This window comes from Ovis aries, chromosome 5 (genome assembly GCF_016772045.2).
Source record: "Ovis aries strain OAR_USU_Benz2616 breed Rambouillet chromosome 5, ARS-UI_Ramb_v3.0, whole genome shotgun sequence".
Classification (NCBI taxonomy): Eukaryota; Metazoa; Chordata; class Mammalia; order Artiodactyla; family Bovidae; genus Ovis; species Ovis aries.
The window spans coordinates 63,997,358-64,009,175 of record NC_056058.1 but is presented as its reverse complement, the minus strand read 5'-3'; the positions used below and the strand labels follow the sequence as shown (position 1 = coordinate 64,009,175).

Sequence of the window (11,818 nt, the reverse complement as noted above, 5' to 3'; positions counted from 1 at the left end):
CCCAAAATAACTCAGCCCTTCGGCTAAGCTATCAGGATGTTCTAAGTTGGTTCTGCTTGCAGTGTTTCTCCAGCTAGCTAATTAAACATAACACATTTAATTGAATCATAGTGAAACCCATAGCTGATGTCTCTACACCCGGAGGGGAAAGGCGGAGTGTGACGGAAACCAACTGTGTTTTACTGGTGCTAGCTAGAATGCTGCCGGTGTTTTCAAAGCTCAGCATAAAAGGCATGATATTTGAGGCAATATCATGTACAGATTAGAGTAATCTCCCCAACAAGAGAAGAGAAGATATCCCTTTTATACAACAACAGTTCAGTAAATTTTGTTTAGCTTGCGTAGGATACAGTTAATTACAGTAATTTATCAAATTGGCATAAGATGGTATTCACACACACAAAGAGTACTTTCCCACAGTGGAAAATCCTTAGTTTTATAGAAGCTGAAGCTAGTACTAATTGAATTTTCACTTGGGTAGATAAAATCTTTAACAACTCTGGAATAACTAAATGCTCTTTGCTCAATGATGTGGATCGGGATGATTTACAACACCTTTCACACAATCATGCTAATTTTGCTTTCATATGATTAATTAAAACAATATGTTCATTCTTCCTAAAGTGGAATTAGGGCACCCAAGGAGCTGGCTTCTATAGCCAACTTCCCTACCCAGGAATAGAAGCAGTTGTTCACACATTGTCTTCAAGGAAGTGTCAAGTCCATGGGGCCCTAATACAGACTTTGTCAAGTCCAACTTTGCTCTTTGGAGGACAGCAGGAAACGAGTCTGATGGGCAGAAAGAGGCTTCTAGAACTTCAGAGCTGAAAAGGACTTTCAAGGCAATTTCGTGAAAAGCCCTCACTTCACAGATGAGAAAAGCTGGGAGAGACTAACAAGCTGTCCCCAAATCACAAGGCCCCATTTCTGGTAGAACTGATATCAGTATCCAGCTACCCTGAGGTTTAACCCATTCTCCTGGGGAAAAAAGCACTAGAATGGGAGTCAGCAAACCCAGGTTTAAGACCTGATTATGGACTTCTGTGGTGGTCTTCACTGCAGGCAGAACCAACTTAGAACATCCTGATAGCTTAGCCAAAGGGCTGAGTTATTTGGGGATGGGCAAAGGAGGATGCAAGAGGCCAGGAGAAGAGGGCAGTAGTTAAGAATCTGCCTGCCAGTGCAGGGGACACGAGTTCGATAACCAGTCCAGAAAGATCCCATATGCCTTGGAGCAATTAAGCCCATGCTCTGCAACTTGGACTGCAAGGATATCCAACCAGTCCATTCTAAAGAAGATCCATCCAGGGTATTCTTTGGAAGGAATGATGCTAAAGCTGAAATTCCAGTACTTTGGTCACCTCATGAGAAGAGCTGACTCATTGGAAAAGACTGATGCTGGGAGGGATTGGGGGCAGGAGGAGAAGGGGACGACAGAGGATGAGATGGCTGGATGGCATCATGGACTCGATGGACATGAGTCTAAGTGAACTCCGGGAGTTGGTGATGGACAGGGAGGCCTGGTGTGCTGCGATTCATGGGGTCGCAAAGAGTCGGACACGACTGAGCGACTGAACTGACTGCAACAAGAGAAGCCACTGCAGTGAGAAGCCTGTGCCGCCACAACTAGAGAAAGCTGAGTGCAGCAACGAAGACCCAGGCCAGCCAAATAAATAAATACATAAAAATGAAAAGACAAGACCTGATTCTGCTGCTGACTCTCTGTGAGACCTTGCAAACAGGGGTCTCTCACCTTCCTCCTCAAGGAACTGGGAAAATGATAACACTTGCACCATCAATTTCCCAACATAAGAAGCTATGAGACAGATGAAGTTTATTACAGGGGCTCTTTCATTTCTAACCCCAACTTTCTCCTGAATTTCCCGACCCCTGTTGCTTTATTATCCTCTGATCCTTAGAATCTTCAAAAGGGCCTCTCTCTTATTTTCCTAGCGGAGAAGCTGAAGGCTGGGGGACTTTAGACCAGGCAGCTACTTAGTGGCAAAATGCTTAGTGGAACCCACCACACCACCTCCCTATGCAGCCTCCTTCCTATGCTCATTCCCTTAGAATCCTCCCCTCTGCCATGGATGACCGTGAATAGCAACTCTGTTGGGTGACAATCCTAAACACTGAGGGAGCCTTACTCATCCTGAAGCTTTGGTTCACCTCGCAAGAGACTCTTTTTAATCAGGACGCCAGTGTTAGACTCCAGTTCTTAAGCAGTGAAAGACAGAAAAGACCTCCAGCACCTTCACTTTACAGATGGGAAAACTGAGGCCCAAAGGAAAAGAAAGTGCCATTTACTAAGCACCTCTGATATACCGGACATCACTTCAGGGGCTTTCTCAGGTGATCACATTTCATTCAAGGACAGAAGGAACGTATGACTTATCCAAGGGCATCTGGCGGCTAAGCAGTTTAGCAAGACTCACTCAGGACTGCTCTGTTTTCCATGCAAACAGTCTCCAAAACTTTCTCCCTACCTTTTATGGAGCATTTTATGTGTTGAGTATGAACTGTTTTATATGTGCTAACCTATTTTATATTTCAAATGAACCTCTACAGGGGGCACTACTGTCCCTCCTGCTTTAGAGATGAGGCAAGGGAAGCAGAGAGGTGAAGTCACCTGGCTAAACTCACACAGCCAGCGAAGCCAAAGACTGAGATGTGAATTCAGGCAGTGTGTCTCCAGAGTCCAAAATCTGAACCTCTGCACTCAACAACCACCTCTAATGCACTGCCTCTCCTTAGATTTCTGTTAAAGCTGCAAGGCCTCTGGTGTTTGGACCACTGCTCTCTATGAGAGCGTAAAATAAAATCAATTAGGAGGTGCCAAGTACAGGCGTCACATGCCTTCAAACTGATAGCACAAAGACTTCAAATGGTCCTTCAAGAGTTCTTGCTTCCCCCAAGGGGTCACTGGTTCTGGCTCCACAGATGCCATTAGCATAATGACAACCCTGCCAGCAGCCTCAGCCCCCAGGCTGCCTGGGTCTGAGTGAGTGGCTGCCTCCCAAGGCCTCCCTTCGGCTTCACGCTCCACTGGAGAGTGCAGACAGCCGTGTTCATCTACCCCGGCAGCCTGGAAACCCACTCAGAAGCTGCATGCCCCCACCCTGGGGCCAGTCCACGGGAAGACCCGTGGGTTTCTCCAAGTTGGCCTGACATTCAAAAGGATGGAAAGCAAAAAAAATAAAAAACATGGATGACATGGGATAGTACAGCAGGAAAAATGGGGGTTTTATCCAATTGAAAACAATTCATTTAGTGCTCACTTCGGCAGCATATATACTATCATTGGAAGGATACAGAGAAGATGAGCGTGGGCCCCTGCCCACATGCAAATTTATAAAGCGGTCCATATTTTTAAGAACCTACTATATAGCACAGGAAACTCTACTCAATATTCTGTGATAAACTATATGAGAAAAGAATCTAAAAAAGAACGAATGTATGTATATGTATTATATAATAAAATCACTCTGCTGTACACCTGAAGCCAACACGACATTGTAAATCAAGTATACTCCAATTTAAAAAAATTTTAATTCATTCTTTCAAGGTTCTTATTTTCACAATTTCTCACCTTCCCAAACTCAATCAATACCTCTAAGCAAAGGTTCTACAATTACTGTTGTTGCTACTCAGCCCCTAAGTCTTATCCGACCCTTTGTGACCCCATGGACTGCAGCACACCAGGCTTCTCTATCCTCCACTATCTTCTGGAATTTGCTCAAATTCATGTACATTGAGTCAGTGATGCTATCTCATCTTGTCCCTCTGCCTCCCCTTTCTCCTTTTGCCTTCAACTTTTCCTAGCAACAGGGCCTTTTCCAATAGTTGGCTCAGTTCTTTGCATCAGGTGGCCAACATCAATGCTATAGAGAAACAGATAAGATTGAGAGTGAGCTTAGTACTGAGTGAGTAGAGGAGGGACATCCATGTAGGCAGGATGTATTGGCTGGAGCATCTGGAGGCACATAGGTGGTGCCAGCCCCAGACTATCCAAGATCCCAGAGCTCAAACAGCATTAGAGTCCGTCCATGTTCAACACTGGATTTCATCTTGGCTTCAGTCTATGGTCTATCCTCCTAATCTCCTTGGGGACATTGTTTCTGGGATCAGTTCCTACAGCCTATGACACATGAGACAAGATGGTCAACTCCTCTACCTCCATCTTCAATTCAAAAAATTCCAAGGAAGTTACATGCCTTTTCCGGTAGCCAAGGAAGTAGGATCTATTGTTGGCTATCCCGTCAGAACCGCATAGGATTTTACACAAAACAAAAGGATGCATTGTGGTAGAACATTCCATATTTATATGGGAACCAGTGTGTTATGACAAAGTCCCTTTAAAGAGTGTACATTACCTGTCTACCTAGGTAGAGCAATAATATTCAATATATACACATGCTATTCAAGAAGCAATAGAAATTAACCATAAGTTGCATATGCTAAGCAGAAATTAAATTTATATTTTCTTCTATCTTCCACAGTGCCCAGCACAGATTAGCCACTCTAAGAAGGATCTGTGAAGTGACTAATAGCTTAGCTCTGGAATCAAATTATGTCACTGTGTTAGTTAGGATTATGCTTCAGTTTTCCTGATAGTTCAGTTGGTAAAGAATCCACCTGCAATGCAGGAGACCCCAGTTCGATTCCTGGGTCAGGAAGATCCTCTGGAGAAGGGATAGGTTACCCACTCCAGTATTCTTGGGCTTCCCTTGTGGCTATGCTGGTAAAGAATCCACCTGCAATGCAGGAGACCTGGGTTCGATCCCTGAGTTGGGAAGATTTCCTGGAGAAGGGAAAGACTACCCACTCCAGTATTCTGGCCTGGAGAAGTCCATGGACTGTATAGTCCATGGGGTCCCAAAGAGTTGGACACAACTGAGCGACTTTCACTTTCACTTTTCAGTTTTAAAAAATAACCACCAAATCTTAGTGACTTAGTGCAGGTCTAAGTCTCGCTCACACAAAGTCCATCACAGTACAGGTGACTGTTCAAGGCAACTGTCCTCAGAAGAAACTCGAAGACTTCACCATCTTGCAGTGTACCATCTGTAACACAGGGCCCCTCGGTCAACATGCAGAAGAGATTTCATGAGGGAGAGCTAATGTGGGGGGTGTCTCATACCGACAATTAAGTCCTTCACTCCACAAGGGACCCATTCTGCTCACAGCACGTTGTCTAGACCAAGTTACCAGCCCCACCTACTGCAAAAAAAATTGGAGAATATCATCTTTCATATTCCTGGAAGGAGAGGAAAACCAGGTGTGAGCTCTATTAATGGTTGTCTTCATCAAAATCAATTAAGATAAGATTACATTCTATAAAAATTATATCCCAATTTTTAAATTTAAGAAGTTCCAAAGAGAAGAAAGTAGCCTAAAGCTTATTAATATGGCTTTTCTACTACTCCATCACTGAACTCCATTCCCCACATTTCTGACTAAACCCATATTACAGCCCAGCAGAGACTAATTCCATTTGAAAGTTCAAAGTTTATTTATTTTGCACGCTCCACTATTAGACAGAAATGACCTTCAAAATCCAATTGAGCATACAATCTTACTAGAGGCAGTTGACAGTTCTTTGCAAAAGCCTTTAAAAAAAATATACCTACTCTTTGACCCTGTAATTCCACTTCTGTGATTTAACCTGAGGAAATAAGCATGGATATGCACACAGATTTAGCTACAAGGATGTCCCTTGCAGCCTATTTTAAACAGGGAAAAGGAAGAATTAACCTAAATGCCAGCACGAGTGTTGTTTAAATAAATTAAAGTATGTCCTCATGCCAGACTACTATGTATCAATTAATAATCATACTGTGAATGTGTGCTCATTAATGTGGAAAGAGGTTTGTGGTACATTAAATGGGGTGGGGGAGCAGGTTATCAAATGGTATGTACACTGTATATGTCTGGGAAATATTCTAGAAGAAAATATATCAAGGAATTAATAATGCTTGCTTCTGTGTGGGTGAGATTATAGGTGTTTTTATTTTCTCTTTTTGGCTAGACTATTATTTTATGCTATTATGAGTACTGCCATTGAAGTAAGAAAACAAGGTAGTTAAATTATAAATAAATAATATCCTTGAGCTTATCACACAGTCACTGCTCATAATGGGGCTTTTATCTAAGAAATTGACTGCAGGCGATTAGGTTCTTTTTAGTCTTTACTGTTCACAGTCAGTATCAATGACAATAAGAGCAGGGCAATTGCTGGGAGATAGCACTTCCCCGTTTATAAGACCTTTCAAATTCAGAAGGCTCCGACAACCGTATAGGAAGGTAGGAAAGGCCCTGCTATCCCACTTTACAGCTAAGGCTCATGACTTACCACTTATCTGCCTAAGCATGGAGGCCACACAAGAATCCAGGCCACTTCCAGGCCATGGCACTGTCCCAATCCAGGGAACATCACTGTGTTCCAGAAGTGCTGCTCACATAGAATATAAATGAAAAGTGCCCCTGGAGGTGTGGAGTGTCCAGTCCTGCTCAGACCCCTAACAGAGAGCTGTACGTGCTCCTATCCTAGTGAGGCACAGTGGGTTACAGGTGAAAAAGCAACTTAGTGTTCAACAGGTATTTATTGAGCACCCCTATAAGTCAGTGCTGTGGGGACACTTGAAACTAAGTTTGGCCTTTATCCTTTAGGCAATGAGAAGACATGTGAGGGTCCTAAATAGTAGAATCATATAGGCAGAGCTGTGTTTTAGAAAGAACATTCTGATAGAAATGAGTCGGCGAAAGTCAGCAAGACCATAGAGACAGTTAGGAGGCTGCTGCGATCATCTGGACAGGAGGAAAAAAATGCCTAAACTAAGGCAGAGGTATCTGAGTGACAGATAGCATCAACATCATCACTATTTTGATAAGATTAGTAGGCGCTACTGTTTACTGAGCACCTATCATGTGTCATATGCTATGCTAGTGATTTACATAGCGAACCCATTCAACCTTCAAACTAACAGTAAGCATTATTATTATCCTTCTCGGAGGTAAGGGTTCAGAAGAGTTAGGTCACCTGCCCAAGGTCACACAGCTGGTATGTGGCAATGATCCCAACTTGGGCCCATGTAACCTCAAAGCTCATCCTCTGAGCCATCATGCTAAAATGAGTGAAAGCGGGTGGATGGCACAATGGATGATACTCACCCCAAAGGGGCATCATGAGTTCATTTCCAGAAACGTGGAATGCCGCAGAATGTACAGATGGATGAATCCAGGCGATGTGCAGAAAGGCTAGGACTGAGGCTGAAGCTTTGGAGGCCATTGGCGTGTAGGTGAAACCAGGTACCCTAGGAAAATAAACAGCTCATGGGGAGAGTCCACACAGCCTGTTGCCGCAAATGGAAGCCTGGGGAACCTCAAACTTTAAAGGCCAGGAAAGCTTCTTTGAAAAAGCAAAACACAATCAAGGCAGGAGCAAAATCAGAAAAGAACAGCACCAAGGAAACAATGAGTGAAATGGTTCCAAAAATCATACTAAGCCCACGCTAGACTTAGTGGTACCAAATGTTACATTCCCAACAACAGGGACTCGTAGTTTTGAGCACTGATTCAATGGTCCTAATCTGAGTGCTTTATGTATATTAGCTCATTTAATCTTAACCACCTTTCCATAGGTAGACATTATCCCCACTCGCAAATAAGAAAACTGTCCTGTCCCAGGTCCTACAGCTTACATGCGATAGAGCAGAGATTCAAAGCCAGGCAGTATAACTCTACAGACAACACCCATGGCCTCTATACTGTCTGGCTTTAGAGCTGGCATTCATGGTCTCTACACTATCTTGTCTTCCTCAGTAATGTCTAACATTTTCGAACACTCAGTATATGCCAGGCACTGTTCTATATACTAACTCAATCTTATTACAATAACCTTATTAGGTGGGTGCCATTATTATCCCTATTGTACATATGGGAAATTGGAATCACAGAGCCGCTTCCCAGAATCACAGCGGGTAGAACCATAAAGGTATAGTAGACCCATCCATCAGGAAATTAAAGAATTATCAATCTGCACGTGGTAGGTGAAGGCAAGTTGGCAGGAGTCCTAGCCACAGTGAAATGTAGAAATGAAAAGTTAGAGTCCAATGGGAACTAAAAAATTATGAAACTTCAGCACTTGAAGAGGTCTGGGATGTCTATCAATGCTGTTCACAACGTGCCAGGCACAAGGCCAGGCTGCACTTCCTGGCCCCTGTGCTTGTGTGGTCCGTAGGACTGCCTTCATCCAACGAGCAGGGAGAAGATGGGGCGCATGCCACTTCTAGGCCAGCCAGTTGCCAGAGCACTCTGTGCCTCTGCCAAAGCGTCTGCAGCAACAGTAATGGCTGCTGCTCCACCAACCCGAGTCCCACAGGAGGGGGCACGGAGACAAGCCTCACCTGCTGCAGAGTGGACGTGTGGTGTGAGTGAGAAGTAAGCTTGGCTGATACCAGGCCTCAAGTGACCTAGGTGGGGAAACGGAGGGCCCAAAAGGACAGAGACTTGCCCAGCATCACAAAGCTGGAAACCTAGAGGCACTGAGGGGCAAGAACCCACATTCAGCGTTCCATCCAGTTATCTCTCCTCTTTACATCCCAGAGTATCTTGCTGCATCTTGTTAAGTCACTGCTCCTTCTAACCCAAAGCATATTCAGCTCTGTAAATTAATGCAAAGGCTACATTTTACTATTCATCGCCTAATTTTTACAAACTCTCTCCTAGTCCAACACACTCAAAGCTCAGTTTTTTTCAAAAGGTATAAGGAGAAGGCACGGGGGTGGGAGGGTTGGATGGCGGAGTAGGGAAACCCTGCTCTATTATTTATAGAATCAAGGCTAATTTAATTAAGTTTGGACACAAAGTGCTCAATTTCGCAGACAGTTGCCACCCGTTCTTCCTGCAGTCTGGATCTCCTCATAGTAACTGACTTCACTCCATCTTCCTCTTTGATGTATGAGGCTATAAAACAGGGAGTGAGCAAGTCACCTTCGAAGAGGCCCTTTGTCATTGCAATAACTAGAAGTAATTTATGTGCACCTGGAATTTAAGTTATCTGCCTCTGACTAGGCAACAGACTGAAATCACAATTTGGATGCTGGCAGCCAATCAGAAGGTCAAAGTGATTCTGAAAGGTATCAGTCTTCTAAAATCTAGGATAAGGAAATACCAGGATCTATGCTCAGCAATTAGACCATCAGCAAAGATTTTAGATTCAGGCTGCCCCCCTTGTGCATTTGGGATTCACTTCACCTTGCAGGTATCCTGTGACACCTTCCCCATCATGACCACCATCCAAGTCCCTCCTATCCTCCATGACCATGTTTAAGTCCTGTCTCTTCCAGGAAGCCCTCCCTGACTACCCAAGCCTATGATATATATTGTATGCTATAATTGTACAATTCTTTGGGTACTTGTCACATTCTCCCTTGGTGCATGCTTTTTATGTTTGCATGTCTAGATTCTGTGGATCATGTTTCTATAGAAATAAGTTTTAACTCATGTGCCAACCCTGATCAATTGGTGGCTGCCTAGAGTGAGGACTCCAAGGTTCCATCTGGGCTCAGTGGTTAAGAGTGCAATGATTGATTAACAAGGTCTGCAATGGGCATGGCCAAGAAAAATGAAAATGTGTGGCATGTCTGCCCTCTGTCCTGTAAACAGTGACTTCGTTAAAGATAGAGTCCATAAACTGCATTTATTTATATTCCCAGGAACATTTGCACAGGCACACAATGCATGGTCAAAACTTATTTGATGAATAAATGTTTCCCATTTTAATAATGAGCTTACTCTAATGTATTAATCATATAAGTTCTAATTATGGTTTTATGAAATAGCCCTTAACACACATAAGTAGATTTGACTCCCATCAGAAATCTTTCCAAAGCTGGATTTTATATGAAGGATGGCTTTTGACACATCAGCCCCCTAAGGTTTCTGAATCTGAAAATATTAATATTTAATAACTCCTAGCATCTGTACAGTTATTAATGATTTCAAAGTTCTGTACTTCATTTGATTACCACATGACTTTCATAAGATAGAAGTTTATTCTCATTTACAACTTTGAAACAACTAAAAATGATTAGTCAGACCAGAAGTTGTAACCTAATAAATGTTTACCAATCCTCCAAAATTTAAATAAGCCCTTAGAGTCTGGGCCAGTGTTTCCTGTAGTCTTTTCCACTGCAGAACATCAGGGTTTTTGTAGGGTCGTGACATGTCCTCTTTGTGGTTAGATGAGTTTGAGAGACATTAATAGGTTTCCCCAGGGGTGGGACTTCTCAGAGCTTTTAGACATTGATATACTTAGTGAACTGCAGAGAGGGCTCTTGACATGAAATACTTCCCATCTACTCTACCTCAGAACCCCTTTGACAAGAAGCACTTGAGTTCCACAAAACCTTCTTGACTCATCAAAATACTATCCTTCCTCTTTATCTAAAATTACCAGCAAGAGCACTAAAAGGATAGCAAACTAGTTAAAAGTGCTTCCACACTAACTGGCTGTGACTTTGAATGGGTCACTGAATTCCCAGCCTCGCTTGCCCACCAGGAACACACAGATTCTAACAGGGCCTAACTCTGAGGGTTGTCATGAGGACTGAATGAAGCAAGGCAGGCAAAGTGCCTAGATCATATAAGCATTCGATAAATGTTAGCTGGTTTTTATTGCCAAAGAGGCAGAAGGTCAGAACAGAATCTATTTAAAAACAGAACAAAACACCGAAGGTTGGGCTCCTTGGGAGGCAGCCTCCAGGATGGAGTTTAGCCTGCAGGAAGCTTGTAGAGGAGTGTTCCTGAAGTCTACGTCAGGGGAAGGGAAAGGAAGAAAGAGGGGGGAAAAGTTGAGCTGTGAGGCAGCCCAATGAAAGCGAGCCCCAAAGGGAAAGACCTAGAGATGAACTGACCCTTCAGAATTGTCCCCAGTTGAACTGAGAAGGTCAGGCATGAATCTGTCATTGGATGTGGGTCACATAAGGAAGGCCTCAGATAAGGCAACTCAGGATACCAGCACTCCCAGCAACCAAGGCAAGTTCTCTAGCAGAGGGGTATCTGACCAGTGCACATAGAGTTTTGCATGCACACACACAAAACACACATCCACACACACACCCACACACACACACACACACACACACAAAACAAAGCAAACGCTTCCCTGACCCTCTGGGAAGGAAAAAGGGCACTCTGCAGACATCAACCAAATCTAGTCATTTATTCGCTCATCATTTATTAATGCCTACCATATGCTAGGCCGCAGGGCTAAGGGGTTATGAATCAGGTACTGATTCTATAGCAATAATAATAATATTGTCTTCTCTTGACTTTTTAAAGCATGAAAATAAAGACGGGGAAACAGAGTCGGTAGAGATATCAAATCACTTAAAGCCAGGATATATTCTCAGGTGATCAGTCACCTGTCAGCCCAGTATGAAAAGGTGTTAATTTGAATGAAGAAAGGGACACAGCAATTTTTTTCCCCACAGCAATACATCAAGTTGTTCTCCCAGAGATTTCGCAAGCTTGGCAAACTCTGTGTGCTGCACGAAATTGAATTTCCAGGTTTGGGGAAGCCTGGGCAGGCTCGAGATGCATGAGGATTTATGACTTTAGGTACTTAAAATGCCTCCCACTATATTTGTTGTGACCTTCTCCCCTCTGCCTGTGGCCTCAAGTTAACCACAGCCTGGGACAGAGCAAAGGTTAAAGGCACACCAATCAAACAAAAGCAGCCCCAGAGAGACAGATCTCTGCCTGGTGGAGGGAGAGACAGCAAAGCCTTTCATGTCCCCGGAAGCCTTGGCTGTAT

At 43.6% G+C, this 11,818-nt stretch overlaps 1 pseudogene; it reads left to right on the top strand.

Annotated features, from left to right (window-relative positions):
• Positions 1–3,270: 3,270 nt before the first annotated feature.
• On the top strand, positions 3,271–3,371 carry LOC114115064 (U6 spliceosomal RNA; annotated as a pseudogene).
• The last annotated feature ends 8,447 nt before the right edge of the window (positions 3,372–11,818 follow it).